This window comes from Saccopteryx bilineata, chromosome 3 (assembly GCF_036850765.1).
Source record: "Saccopteryx bilineata isolate mSacBil1 chromosome 3, mSacBil1_pri_phased_curated, whole genome shotgun sequence".
Classification (NCBI taxonomy): Eukaryota; Metazoa; Chordata; class Mammalia; order Chiroptera; family Emballonuridae; genus Saccopteryx; species Saccopteryx bilineata.
In genome coordinates, this window is record NC_089492.1 from 35,317,877 (window position 1) to 35,334,070 (window position 16,194).

Below are 16,194 nucleotides of genomic sequence, written 5' to 3' on the forward strand. Positions count from 1 at the left end.
GTTTTCTGTTTTCTTGTTTCATAGTTAATACATCATGAAAATAATTTGTATGAATATGTTGACTACTTTCTTTTCATTTCTGTAAAAAGCTAACAATCTAATGGAAAACTAAATGGTTTTAGGAGGAATACAGCGAAGTGCTGTGTAGGAGGCCAGTGCATTTCAGTTCACACCATCCCTCTTGGTTGTACCCTTATTCAGTACTGCCTTTTTAAAGAGAAAGGTAGAGAGACAGGAATATCAGAGCTGCTCGTATATGTGCCCTGACTGGGGAATCGAACTGGCAACCTACATGCTTCAGGAGAACTCTCCAACTAACTGAGCATCTGGCCAATTTTTATTTCTTTTATTTTTTAGAGAGAGAGGAAAGAAGAGGGGCAGGGGAAGGGAAGAAGGATTCGTTTGTTATTCCAGTCGTGCATTCTTTGGTTGCTTCCTGTGTGTGCCCTGACTGGGGATCGAACCTGCTTCAAGACAATGCTCTTAACCGACTTAGCTAACCAGCCAAGGCCTCAGTCTCACTTTTAGATTTTGTCTTAAGCTTTTAGCTGGTTAAGTTCCTTCATCTCCCAGGGGTTCTTTAAACATAGATTAATGTAGGACCAAGCCAGATTCCCCTGGAGCTCAACTCTGGACTAGCTAGAACAAGAGAACATTCTAAGGTTCAAGATAGGCCTTCATTCACCAAAGTCTTGTCAAGTCCTCTGTACTTCGCTCTCTTTAAGGCCTACAGGGAAGATCACAAGATTGGAGAGTGCAGAGATTGCAGAAGTGTACCCTCCTGTTCGTATGGAGAACATCAGTTTAACTAGATTGTCTTAAAAGTACAAATTTCCAGGTTCAGAGCCCTGAATTAGCTTTATATGTTAAATTCACACAATCTTATCGCTTTCATTTTCATGACAACTTGGGTTAATTAGTAAATATGTAAGACTTTCCATAGCATATTGTCTAGTTAAGTATAAACTTTAATCAACAAAGGATAAAATATATGGTGAAGACCATCAGAGCAATAAATTCCTACATGATGTGAGCAGATACTTAAGCTCCTGCTCCTTAGGTCATTTTGCCTTTCTAGTCAGAGTCATCAGGATGCTTAAGGCTACATTTTATGTGGTTCCTTTTAATGGATTTGTTTCATTAATTTCCCTTAAGTATGAAATATCGTGAAAAACCAGTATTTTACACACTGGTTGGTTTTGAATGTGCAACATACTATTCTGAATTGGAGAGAGCTACATTATTTTGGTAGCCATCATTTCATAGATGACTAATGAAAGGGAGTTTGCAGTTTTGAAATTTAGTTCAAATTTAGTCACTGTACTTCATATGTCACTCAGGATTTTTGTGATTTCTTTCACTTTATTCATTTAACAAAGTAACAAAGTAGATCTGGATACAGTATTGTGCCAAATAAACACACACTGGCTGGAGGGAGTTTATAATTGAGAGAGACATAAGTGACATCCTGATAGCTTAAAATAATGTCAAATGATAAATACTATGAAAAATACAGGGTAGGGAATCAAGTGACTAGAGGTATTGGGTTTTATACGGGGAAAACCAGAAAGCTCTCTTCTTAGATGACGTTTATGAAACAATCTAAAGGAAGTGAGGGGAGAACTGTGGAGACATACCTAGTGGATGAGCATTCCAAAAAGATCTCCCAGGTGAGTTCACGGACAATTTGGACATCAGTCTTGGAATTTGTTGATAGTAAGGCAAGTTTGCCACCTTGTTTTCCTGGTAGAGTCTTGACTGTTCTTGCCACTTCACATTTCCATAAACATTTTAGAGAAAACTTTTTCAGTTCTACTAATGTGATTAGGATTGTATTGAATCTATAAATATCCCGAAAGAGGTCTTTCATGACTTTTGTTCAATTATTTTCCCAGGTAGTTGATATTTTTAGATGTCATTTTCTGTTTGTTACTAATAGTATATAGAATTACAACTGATTTTTACTCCTAATTCTAATCTTTTATTTCTAGATTCTTGGAGTTCTATGTATGTAATCTGTGAATTTATATAACAGAATTTTTACAGTGCTTTGAAGTGTCAAACACTTTTTATGTACCTTTAAAATATTAACTAACAGTCTTCAGAACAACCCTGTGAAGGTGCTACTCATCTCATTTTATAGATGGGAAAACTGAGGCACAGAGTTACTAAGTACTTTGCCCAGATTTGCATAGTGGCAAATAGCAGAACTAGGATTCAAACTAGGATTGTTTCGTTTCTTCCTCTTCAATCTTTATATCATATATTTCTTTTTCTGGCCCATTTACATTGGCTAGGATGTATATGTAGTGCTAAACAGTAGTGGTTATAGAGGTATTGTTGACTTGTTAATCTCAAAGAGAAACGAATGCTTCAGCAATTAATTATGACCATTCTCTTCTAACTCTTAGTTTGCCAAGAGGTTTTACTCTGGGAAATGTTGAATTTTATTGGCTGCTAGTTGGGAGAGGGAAATTATCATATAATTGTGATGTATTCCTTTAATGTATTAATATGGTGAATTTTATTTTTTAAATGTTAAAACTTCTGAGATAGCCTTCATTATTAGAGGGTAAGATTGGAATTATGTCTCCTGACTGGTTAGTAGAAGTTGGGAAGGTGGTCCAGGACTTCTGAATCATTTTTTAGTACCCCAGAGAGCCAGGCTTTCGGGGTTAGTTTTTATAGATATAACACAAGCAGCGAAGAATGGCAGGCTTTTCCCTGTGTCAGAGTTGACTGATCTCAGAATGTGTTGGCTTTGCTGGTTCTCTGATGACAACATAGTCCTGCTTTCACTGTTTTGTGGGGGTTTTTCCAGCCTTTTGTCTAATAGCTTTGAAGCACCTATTTCTGCCATCTTTTATCTTGCACAAAGAAGGTAAAACTTAGATTTCACAACCTATGTGTACCAGGTGCCTCCAAATTCTGAATTCAGGATACTGGAGAAACAAATCTTAAAAAAGAAAGAAACCAGGCTCTTGAAGACAAGGACCTTATCTTTCCTGCCCCCCCCCCCCCCGCACTATACGTATGTGCTTAATGAGTACTTTTTATTTAAAGCAGGAATTGAAGGTAAGTTTGCTGTGATGGGACAGAATAACCGAGCAAAGGGAGGGAGAACGTTTGTGGACTTACACTTCGGAGTGGTGACCAGCTGCACTGTACACTAGAAAGAATAAGTTGTTTGAAACGAGTATGGCTGAAAAAATATTCTAGGATATATGATGGCCACTGGGACATGATTTCTCAGGGTTGGTGTAGCCAACCACTTCAATTTTGCTTGGGTGGGGGCTTTTTGTTGTTGTTTTTTTTTTTTTTTAAGAAAATTGCAATACTTTCAGCTAGATAAATCATTGCTGCTTTAGAGGTAATGTGCGAGCTGATAATTTGAGACAATTGAGAGTTTAAATGAGCACAGAAGAATTTCCCTTTCCCCCTTTTCCTTTCCTTTTTTTCTTTGCTCTCCCTCTGCTCTTCTTCCCACATTACCTTCCCCCACAACCACTGCAGAGACCAAGTATGCATGATACTATAGTTTCCTTCATGCTCATATCATCACATACCATGCATACATACGGTATTTATTTTCTCAATATCTTATATTAATCCAAATCAACGGGATAGCTGCAATGTTTTTAAAGGCTGCATATTGATGGACATTCACTTTGTGTCTCTATTGGTTTGTTTGGGGTTTTTTTAAATTTATTTTTATTCATATTTAGAGAGGAGAGAGAGAGGGATAGAGAGAGACAGAGAGAGAGAAGAGAGAGACAGAATGAGGGAGGAGCTGGAAGCATCAACTCCCATATGTGCCTTAACCAGGCAAGCCCAGGGTTTTAAACCGGCGACCTCAGCATTTCCAGGTCGACGCTTTATCCACTGCGCCACCACAGGTCAGGCTGTTTGGGTTTTTTTCATGTCTACAAAACACTGCAAGAAACATCCTCACAACCCCAGCCAGATAGATCAGTTGGTAAAGCATCAACCAAAAACACAGGCTGCTGGTTTGATCCCAAACCACTCAGGGCACATACAGGAACAGATCAATGTTCCTGTTTCTCCCTCTCAAATCAATTTAAAAAAATCTTCGTAAGTTGTTATTTTCTGGTAGTTTTAATTATGAGAGGTTCATGGAAATCAAATGACTAGATTGAAAGGTATAGGTATTTTTAGTTTTAATAAGATTGTCAGATTGCCTTCCAAAAATGTCATGATTTCCAATTCCATCAACTGTAAGTATAAGCATAAGTCCCTTTTTCACTGCATTCTACCAGTAGATATTAGAGATTTATAATTTTCACAAGAATGTTGGGTATAAAGTAATATTACCTTCTTTTATATATCCCTGACCACTAGTGAATTTGCGCATCTTTTACAGAGAAGGGAATGGTGGTGTTTAATTTGCCCTTCTTTATATTGACATATCCTTTGCCAATTTTCTTTTGGGTGGTTTTCTCCTTGTCAACTTGAAACATACCTTTATTATAGCTATTATATAATATTAAACTATTATAGCTTTGTATTAAATTTAAGGTGAGGCAAATGTAGGTGTACAGTGTTTGGAAAATTATACAATTTTTCTTTTTAATTGATTTTAGCAAGAGAGGAAGGGAGAGAGAAAGAAATAGGAACATTTATTCGTTCCTGTATGTGCCCTAAGGATCAAACTAGTGACCTCTGCGCTTCGGGATGATGCTCTAACCAACCAATCCAGCCAGGGTAACAATAATTAATAAATAATAATACAAGAATAAACTTTTACATACTCACAACTGTAAAGCTACTTTTTCCCTTCCCTGTATATCTATAGCTATTAATAGTTATATTTTTCTTCAAATCTATTAATTTATTTGCTGTGCATTTAAAGTAAACTTTATTTGAAACATTTTTTGATTTACAAAAAAGTTGCAAAGACAATTTAGAGCTCCCCATACACTCTTCACCCATATATATTTTTGCCATATGAAAAAGCTCTGTTACCAAATGTGTCTAATCATATATTTCAGACTTCATAGTCATGGTAAAGGTCTCCCCTACTCCTAAGTTGTACTTAGAGCCTCGTAGATTCTTATAAGATTTGAAAAATTTTTTACATATGTTTTAATCTGTTTTGAATTTGCTTAATATAATATAGAGGTCCAACCTTCTTCCAGATGGAAAGTTGTTAAATAATCTATTCATTTCCCACTGATCTGAATGCTACCTTTATACTGAAAATTCTAAATTTCTACCAAAAAGCCTGCTTGCATTTTTACTGTGATTCCATTGAATCTATAGATCAATTTGGGAAAAATTGGCATCTTAATAGTATTGAGTCTTCTGATTTATGAACATGGTGTTTCATCCATTTGTTTAATTTCTTACAATAGTGCCTGGTAGTTTTCAGTGTACAGATCTTTAAAAATCTCAATTTCTAATTATAGTCATGCCCCCCTGCTCCATGGTTTCACTTTTTATGGTCAACCACAGCCCTAAAATATTACTTAATAATGGTCCTAGAGTGTGATGCTTGCAGTTCAGATACGCCAAAGACAAGCATGCTGTCTTTGTAGAGTATGTATGTGTAGGGAAGGAAACAGTATATATTGGGTTCATACTATCAGCAGTTTCTGGCATTCATGGGAGGGCTTGGAAGTATCCCCTGCAGATAAAGGGGGCTACTGTATTCATTGCTACCATACAGAAAAACAAGTGATTTTTGTTGATTGGTAGTGAATTCTATAAACTTATTCTAAGAGTTTTTGATTGATTCTTCAGGATTTTCTTCTACATCGACAATTATGTCTGCAAATAAAGACAGTTTTATTTCTTTCCAATCTGAATACCTTTAGAAACTTTTTTTTTTTTTTTGGCCTTTTTGTTATATGGATTCAACTTCCACTACGATGTTAAGTAGGAGTGATTAAAGGAGACATCCTTACCTTGTTCCCGATCATAGCATGGAAGTATTTAGTTTTTCATTCATCTGTAGCTTTTATTCCTTCTGGTAAATTTTTAAATTGATTTTGAGAGAGAGAGAGAGAGAGAGAGAGATTTGTTTTTCCACTTATTTATGCATTCATTGGGTGATTCTTGCATGTGCCCTCACCAAGGATTGAACTCCACCTTGGCATGGCAGGACAATGCTGTACTGAGCTACCCTGCTGTGGCCCTTCTGCTAAATTCTTTTTTTTTTTTTTTTTAATTTTTTTTTTTATTTATTCATTTTTTTAGAGAGGAGAGGGAGAGATAGAGAGAGAAAGAGGAGAGACAGAGAGAGAGAGAAGAGGGGGAGGAGCTGGAAGCATCAACTCCCATATGTGCCTTGACCAGGCAAGCCCAGGGTTTCGAACCGGCAACCTCAGCATTTCCAGGTCGACGCTTTATCCACTGCGCCACCACAGGTCAGGCTCTGCTAAATTCTTGACAAGCAAGACAGGTGGCTTTTTTGGACTGATTGGAAGACCCCAGAGTTACCCTAAAGTCTTACTTGGTTGGTTTGCTTTTCCCCACAATTTTTAAAATTGAGATATAGTTCAGATATCAAAATTTGCACATTTTAAAGTATAAAATTCAGTAGTTTCTAGATATATGTATAAGGTTACACAACCATCACCACTAATTCCAGAACATTTTGATCACCCCAAAAATAAACCCTATCTATACACATTAGCAGTCAGTTCCCATTCCCCTGTTCTCTCTACCCCTGGCAACCACTAATCTACTTTGCATATGTCCATTCTGGACAATTCATATAAATGGAATCATAAATTTTGTGGCCTTTATGCCTGGCTTTTTTCACTTAATGATTTCAAGGTTCATCTATGGAGTAGCATAATCACTACTTCATTCCCTTTTATAGCTGAAGAATATTCTATTGTATGGACATACTACATTTTTGTTCATTTATTAGTTGATGGTCGTTTCAGTTTCCACATTTTTGGCTATTATAAAACGATGCTGTTATTAACATTTGTATACAAGTTTTGGTGAATATATAGCTAGTGCTCAACTTACAACCACGATTGGTTGTAACACGATTTGGTAGTAAGTTGAGTAGGCTATATGTAGAGTACTGTGAAATGATGTTATAAAAATCTTTGTCATATTTATAATTTTATTTCATTGTTATATATAATTTTCTTCATTTTATGCCATCTGTATCATCTCTACACCATTTTGTTTCTTATTTTTACATTCGTCAGGTTTAAGTAAAACACTGCATTACCAGTACAACTGGTTTAATATTTGCAAAGACAATTTCCTCTTGGTAGACATCTTGGGAGGGGTTTGATGAAAAATATCCAAGACACAAAACACAAATTGCTGTACCGAGTCTGGGATAACAGTTGAAATGGTGCACGCGGAGATGGTAGTGCTGCTGGAAGCTGGTCTGCACTGTCGTACGCCCAGCTGGGCAACGCTTGCACTGCCAGATGCGGAGCAGTCGTGGCTAGCGATTGTGGTCATAAAATGGAATGGTCGTAAGTTGTATAGGTCGTAAGTCGATCAATATTTGTATGTTTACAATTCTCTTTTGTGTACAATACTAGAAGCAGAATTTGGGTCATACAGTAACACTAACTTTTGGAAGTACTGCCAAACTCTTTTCCAAAGCAGCTCCACCATTTCACATTCATTCCATCAGTAAGATACCGTATTTACCCATGTATAAGATGCACCATTTTCAGAAAATTTGGGATCTAAAAACTGGATGCATCTTATACAGTGGTTGTGACAATTCAAATGCCATAGATGGATCTGAGGACAAGGCAGTATATGAAGACGGTGGTTCATCATCAGACACAGATGAGGACAAGCTAATGGATGGGAGTTTTGACAGTCATGAGGAGTTGTATGAACTTTATGATGAAAAAACTTGAGTTCAATAACTTTATGTAATATTTTTTTTTTTCAAATTTCGGACCCCAAAATTAAGGTGTGTCTTTACATGGGGAAATACGGTATGTGGTTTATAATTTCTCTATATCCTTGCCACCATCTTTTTTTACTATATTTATCCTGGAGAACTATTTTCCCTTGTTTTAACACAAATATAAAGTAGAACCAAAATTGTGTTTGTTAAAATAGTTCTGCCCACCACTGCTTAATTATGGCAAATATTTGGTCAGTATTTTACAGATGGGAAACTGGCATAAGAGAGATCAAGTGGTAGCTAGTAAGATTGAATTTTCGGCTATTTTTGGACTTGACTGAGATCATTATTAAAACTCTAAGAAAGAACAGAAAATCCAGTCCATCTGGTTTGCAAATGTCCTGTCTGGTTTCTGTCTGCTCCACAGTGAAGCACCCTGCAGTGGCCCAGTTTTAGGCTGTTTCCAGTGCAGTGATACTAGAATTACACAGGAGTGTGTTTCAGCCCTACTGAGCTCTGACTTCTCATCTACCCAAGTCTGTTTAAAAACCTCGCTTAGAGTTTACCTCTTCCTGAAAAGGTTCTTGTCTAAGGCCATACCACCCTGAACATGCCCAGTGTCATCTGAAAATGTTCTTGATTAATTCTACTTGGACCTTTTCCTAACTTTGACATCTGAACATTTTTTAAGAGTTTTATTTATTGACTTTACAGAGAAAGACAGGGAGCAAGAAGTATTAACTCATAGCTAGTTCACTTTAGTTGTTCATTGTTTGTCCTATGTGCCTTGACCAGGCAAGCCCAGGGTTTCGAACTGGCGACCTCAATGTTCCAGGTCAACACTGTCCACTGCACCACCACAGACCAGGCCACATGAACATTTCATTGATACTTTTTTTTTTCCCTACTAGTGTATCTTGAACTTGGTTTTTATTTCTTGGTTCTTTCACATTAGTCATATAAATTAATTAAAAGGAGGAACTATCACTTTTATTTATGTCCCACAATACTATTCAAGGGGCCATAAATGGTTTTGTTCATTTAAAATGCATATGCAACTCTTCAGCTTCTAAGACAGTAGGTTGTATATTCCAATTTGCCTAAGAATAACAATAGATACTTTAAAAGTTAAATTCCCAACACCTTAGACTCTTAAGATTTCCAAGTGATTCTAATGCAAATATTCCAATATTTGCTACTTGAGAATTATTTACAGTGTCACTATAAAGTTATCAGTAACAGGAACTTCTCTGACTTGAATTTTGGATACCAGCGCATATTGTAGGGCTGTCTCCTCTAGATTCATTCATTCATTTACTAAGCGCACCAGCCTATGCCAGGCTCTGAAGGTACAACTGTGTGCTGTCTCACCCTCAAAATAGTGACAGGTTGGAAAAGAAAGACACATGCTATTACAAATAGATTCTCGGAGCAATTTTAACTAGTGGAGTAAGCTCTTGGCTGTTTTAATGTCACTGATTTCCAGGAGATGGCACCAGTCCTCCAGCGCCAGCCACTTCCGGGCTATACTCCCTCTGTTGGAGGCGTCTTAATGTGTGTCTCCTACTCAGTAAGTAAATGTGAAGGTATAGTATTTGAAAAGAGCTTTATAATCTTTGTTTTTTCTAACAACATAGATGAGATCATTATGGGAAGAAAGCAGTTATATGCATGGAAGGAAAGATAAGGCATTTTACATGAACTTCTATGTATTATTACAACCCTAAATTGGTATTAAAGCATCCCTTCTCATTTTGCAGATGAGGAACCTAGTCTTCAAGGTTATACAGCTCCTGAGTATCAGATTTGGATTTAACTCCAGGTTCTCTAATGCCAAAGTCTGTGCTCTAAAGCAGTTTCCGAGAGAGAAAGAGAGAAGAGGCAGCAGTTGTGGAAATTTCTGATATTCTGTCTCCTGTTTGTTTTTCGTTGGTCTTTCTACCATCTCTTGATTTTTAGCAAAAGCAGCGATGCCTTTAAACTTCACAAAATTCATTGTATTCTGAGACAGAAATTTCTGCTAACAGACATCCCTTATGTAGAGAATTGAGAGGCAGGACTCTATGCCATCCACGTCAGTCTTTAGGGGTGGTCCTTTTGGCCTGCACTGTTGGAAACTGCAAGGACCCTGTCAGCTTTACTGCATGGTGCCAACTGGGTATTAGGAAAATAGAACAAGTTCCTAATGAACACACTTTGCTCCATCCTATTCCTAGATACCAAAACCTATAATATCAGAAAAACATGTATAAATACCTTTTAAATCACTTCAGAGTAATGTTTTGCTGACTTATGATTACTCAGAAAAACATGTATAAATACCTTTGAAATCATTTTAGCGTAATGTTTTGCTATAACTTATGATTACTCTCTTTGCATACAACATAGCATCAACCCTTTGTATTTCCTGAGACAGCCTCTAGTGAAATGTATACCATTTTTAACAGTGATGCATCATACATTGGTGACAAAGGAAGTTTTCACCAAGGTGCATAAGAAGTAGAAATGAAAAAAATTGTACTTGTAATTCCATGTCTTTGAAGCCTTCCTGAAAAACATTGAATTCTCACTATAGCCCTCTGTGATGTCAACTTGTAGAGCCCTTTGCATATGGAGAGCTTGCTCATGATAGAGGTACTCCCTGAATTTGCCTATATAGTTGCTCATTCTGAGCAATTCAGAAATAAAATAGCCGATTTAGTCTCAATATTGTAGCTGACATAGGCTTCGCTTTTTCACACTTCAAATTTCATCTCCTTTGCCCACAAATCTCAGCAAAAAGGCAAACCCAGTATAGTTTCTTAGCATCTCGTACTTCATAAAATTCTGCTGTGTTCTCCTCTGGGCTTTGATGTAAAGGGATTAGGTTTAGATGAGATGATCTCTAAAAACTCTTTAAGGCTACAATGTAACCCTATTCTATGACAAAGAAAAGGCTTCTGGATTTGATCAAGATTGTTGAGAATAGTTTCAATAGAGATAGAAGTTGGAAGCCAAATTTCTTTCAAAAAAATAAATTTTGAAGTTGGGAAAAATGAACTTACCAACTTTTGAAAACGGTATCAGAAAGAATGGTAGCTTAGAGATTGAAATGGAGACTTATTGTTAGGTGGAAAAGAGTTGAGTGGGTTTGCAGGCTGAGAGGAAGCAGCAATAGAAAGTGACATACTGTGTGACCCTGGACAGTTGGCTTTGTGGTAGAGCTTCAGTGCAGCATGTGGTTGTCCTGGGTTCAATTCCTTGTCAGGACACACATGAGAAGCAACCATCTACTCCCCTCGCCCTCCTCTCTTTAACATCCTCATCCCACAGCCATGGCTCGATTGACTTGAGCAAGTTGGCCCCTGGCACTGAGGATGGCTCTGTGCCTCTGCCCCAGGTGCTAAAAATAGCTGGGTTGCCAAGCAATGGAGCAATGCTTCTGCTGGGCAGAGCATCACCTCATAGGGGGCTGGAAGGGTAGATCCCCATTGGGATGCATGCAACAGTCTGTTTGCCTCCCCTGCTCTCAATAAAAAGAGAAAAGAAAGTGATATGCTGCAGATGCAAATGAGAAGGCATAATGCTTGGAGGCAGGTCCTTGAAGAAGGGATGAGATTAGGGATCAACATTAGATATGTGAGGGAAGACTACTTTCTGGGAGAGAAGAGGCAGGGGAAATTTGATGATACGTTTAAAGGAAAGGAAACTAATTGGAGCAGTTATTTCTGTTAAGGTCAGGAGGCTAAAGGTGACCAGAATAATGGACCATAAGATCGTGGTAACAAATGCAGTGACTGGACATTAACTGATGGTCCATAGTTAGATGTGGAACCTGGGATTCAGGTTCCATACACAAGGAGCATTCATATGGTTCACGAACCAGGAATGACTGTCTCTTATACTGCATGTAGTTTCATATGTTATTTCACAGCAAACATCATATCAGCCTGATAGAGGGAACTCAGTAGTTAAAATTTTAGTTTGAGTAATAGTAGCTTTAGTTATAATCAATAGGCTTAATAATTAATGCAGGTAGAAACTTTGTTCCAAGAACTAGTATACCTGAATGGGTGTACATGACTTCAAGAGATCTGCAAGCAATCCACCCTTGTGTCCCAGAGGTCTGCAGGCAAAGCCTTTGTACTCCAAGGACAGAATGCCCACTATGATCTAACTCCTTTGAATTCCAAAACTCCTTACTTACCCTTTAGCTTTGATAGAGCAATGCACATGGCACTCTTAGAAAACAAAGATCATTTAACTCAGGCAAGGCAGGTGAGGAAAAGCCTGCCAGGGCATTGAGGATGGCCCATGGCCTCCGTCTCAGCACTAGAATGGCTCCAGTTGCAGCGGAGCAATGCCCCGGATGAGCAGAGCATCATCCCTTGGTGGGCATGCCGGGTGGATCCCAGTCAGACGCATGCAGGAGTCTGTCTCTGCCTCTCCATTTCTCACTTCAGAAAAATACAAAAAGAACCCCAACATACAATGTTACATTGTAGTGTTATATACAATATGAAATATTGTAAGCCTACCTCTCACCAAAATATATGTGAAGCCTGAATTTGAGGTAACAAGAGTTCAGTTTTGGGCATGTTACAGTTGAAGTGTCTGTGAGACATCTATGTAGAGATGAACAGTTTGAAGTTAATTTTACAGTTTGGGATCTGAGTAAAGATTTAAGGGTTTAAGATAAATGAAGCATGGGAAGAAACTATGAGAGATTGTCTTTGGATATAATTACAAACAATCCAAAATCTCAGTGGCTTAACAAAAAAGCTTCATGTCTGTCCAGTGTAGAATGGCAGGACTTTGCTTCAGACCAACACTCAAAGAACCGAGCTGATAGAAGTGTCATCATCTTGTCACGCACTCACGAACAGATTGTCACTGTAGCAAGGGGAAAGACCGTGCAGGGCTCTGCACCAGCTCTTCCAGCCTTTGGCACAGCAGGCACACATCACTTCTACCTCTACCCTACTGCAGAACTGGTCACGTGGCCCTAACCAATTACAAAGCAGCTGCAGTGTGCAGTCTTGTGTTTGCCCAGAAGGGAAAGAAAACTAGTTATTAGTTAAGACTGATAGTGCCTGCCTCACAAAGGAACTACTTGTATAATTAAATCTCTGATATTTCTACCATTTTATATACAACATGCAGCTATTTTATTCAACTATAATTTTGTCAGGCTTATCACACAAATTTATGCTCCACTAATATTACATATGTAATGCCCATTTATTTCACACTTTGATTCAGCATGAACCTTCACTTAAGCATCTTGATGCCTTTGTGTTATTTCCTCTGCCTGGCATGTCCTTTTCTCTTATCCAAACGACAAACTCAGGCTGCAATATTACCTCCTTGAAACCATTCCTCGCCCTCTTACAGGCAGGACTGGGCATCCTTTTAAGTCCAGCTACTTTACTCATTATTCCGTGTGTGTGTGTGTGTGTGTAGTATTTTCCATTATGCAGAAGTGTGTGTATGAGTTCAAAAGACAGATTGTCCAGGTTTGAATCTTGAGTTGGCTATTTGCAGCATTTGTTGTAATCCTTGTTGATTACAAAGATTTAATTGAATTTAAATTTTCTATGTTTAATTTTTCTTTGTGTCATGGTTTTCTCATCTTTAACAGAGTTGTTGTTATAAGGATTAAATAAGGCACTATGTGAAAAACTACTCAGCGCATGACACAACATGAAGCTCAAAACTTATCACCTACAATTATTTTTTATAATTGAAATATATTTCATATTGTATATAACACTACAATGTAACATTGTATGTTGGGGTTTTTTTTTGTATTTTTCTGAAGTGAGAAACGGAGAGGCAGAGACAGACTCCCGCATGCGTCTGACTGGGATCCACCCAGCATGCCCACCAAGGGACGATGCTCTGCTCATCTGGGGCATTGCTCCACTGCAACTGGAGCCATTCTAGTGCTGAGACGGAGGCCATGGAGCCATCCTCAATGCCCTGGCCCTCTTTGCTCCAGTGGAGCCTTGACTGTGGGAGGGGAAGAGAGAAATAAAGAAAAAGGAGAGGGTCTGGAAGAGTGGAGAAGCAGATTAGTGCTTCTCCTGAGTGCCCTGTCTGGGAATCAAACCCAGGACTTTCACCCGGAGGGCCGATGCTCTACCACTGAGTAAACTGACCAGGGCCACATTGTGTAAGTTTAAGCTGAACAACATAGTGATTTATATATATTGTATGATTGCCATTGTAGTGCTAGTTAGCACCTTTATGTCACATAATTATTTCTTTATTGAGGTGGGAATAATTAAGATCTAGTCTCTTAGGGCCCTGGCCAGTTGGCTTAGTGGTAAGTGTCAGCCCAGTGTGTGGATGGCCCAGGCTTGATTCCCAGTCAAGGCACACAGGAGAAGTGACCATCAGCTTCACCACCCCTACTCCTCCCCTTCTTTCTCTCTCTTCCTTTCCTAAAGCCATGGTTCTATTGGCTTGAGCGCATTAGCCCTAAGGATGGCTCCATCGAGCCTCCACCTCAGGTGCTAAAAATAGCTCAGTTACTAGCATGGCCCCAGATGGGCAGATCATCACCCCTGTCTGGAGGTTTGCAGGGTGCATCCCAGTTGGGGCACACACGGGACTTTGTCTATCTCCTGTCCTCTCACTTGGAAAAGAAAGGAAAAAAGATCTAGTTTCTTAGCAAGTTTGATGTTTAAAATACAATGATGTCTACAACCACCCTACTGTGCATTAGATCTCCAGGATTTACTTATTTACTAGTTACTGGTTTGTATGCTTAACAGTATCTCTCCTCTTTCAACTCCTAACCCCTTTGTAACTACCACTTTACTCTCTTTTTACAAATTTGGCTTTAAGACCCCACAAATAAGGGATATCACACAGTATTTGTTTCTGTTTGGCTTAACATCATTTAGCATAATGTCCTCAAGGTACATCCATGTTGTCACAAATGGCAGGATTTCCTTCTTGCTTATGGCTGAATGATATTTCATTATATATATCTTCTTAATCCATTCAGTAATGAATGGGCACTTAGGTTGTTTCTATATTTTGGCTAGTGTGAATAATGCTGCAGTAAACATGGGAGTGTGTATCTCTCTAGGTGTCATTTTCATTTCCACTGGGTAGATACCCAGAAGTGGAACTGCTGGGTCACATGGTAGTTCCATTTTTAATTATTTGAGGAACCTCCATACTGTTTTCATAATAGCTAAAAGAACTTGTATTTCTGCTAATAGTGCACAAGTTTCCCTTTTCTTCACATTTTTACCAACATATATCTCATCTTTTTAATGCCAGTTGTTCAAACAAGTGTGCTAACTCATTGTGATATTTGTTTATATCATCTGCAAATAACAAAAACTTTATTTCTTCCTTTCCGATTTAAATACCTTTCTTATTTGTCTTGCCTAATTGCTCTAGCTAGGACTTCCAGTACTGAATAAAAAATGAGTAAGGACCTGTATCTTGTTCCTGATCTTATAGGAAAAGCTTTCAATTTTCCACTGTTGAGTATGTTAGCTGTGGACTTCCTCATATATGGCCTCTAGTATATTGTGTGACATTTATTGTTTTGAGTATGTTGAACCATCCTCTGTATGTTTGTTTGTTTGTTTTACAGAGACAGAGAGAGAGTGAGAGAGAGGGATAGATAGGGACAGATAGGAACGGAGAGATGAGAAGCATCAATCATCTGTTTTTTTGTTGCGACACCTTAATTGTGCATTGATTGCTTTCTCATATGTGCCTTGACTGTGGGCCTTCAGCAGACCGAGTAACCAGCAACTTTGGGTCCAAGCTGGTGAGCTTTGCTCACACCAGATGAGCCCGCGCTCAAGCTGGCGACCTCAGGGTCTTGAACCTAGGTCCTTCCGCATCCCAGTCCGATGCTCTATCCACTGCGCCACCGCCTGGTCAGGCTTGACCCATCCTTATTCCAGGAATAAATCCTACTTAGTCATGTTGTTTAATCCTTGTAATGGCTTCTTCAATTTGGTTTGTTAAGAATTTTTGTATCTCTAGTCACCATATATATGGTCTAAAGTTTCTTTAGTGTTCTTATCTGTCTTTGTTACTGTTTTGTATTTCTTCCTGATTTAGTCTTGGTAGGGTCTATTTTTCCAGGAATTTATTCATTTTTTCAAGGTTATTAGTTTGTTGGCACATAATTGTTCCTAGTCTTTTATGCTCCTATGTATTTCTGTATATTACTTGTAATGTCTCTATGATCTTCTCTCTTTTGTTTGGTCTAGCTAAAGTTCTGTCGATTTTATTTTTTTGGTAAAAAAAAATAGCTGTTTTGATCTTTTCTATTGGTTTTCTGCCATTTCTGATTTCATCTTTACTGTTTTCTTCCTCTG

The 16,194-nt window shown here is 38.2% G+C and overlaps 1 protein-coding gene across 1 annotated transcript in view; it reads left to right on the top strand.

The window, feature by feature from the left end:
* The window catches only part of LOC136329571 (DNA-directed RNA polymerases I, II, and III subunit RPABC4-like), a 387,759-nt gene that overhangs the window by 272,324 nt on the left and 99,241 nt on the right, over positions 1-16,194 (top strand). The window lies entirely within an intron of this gene.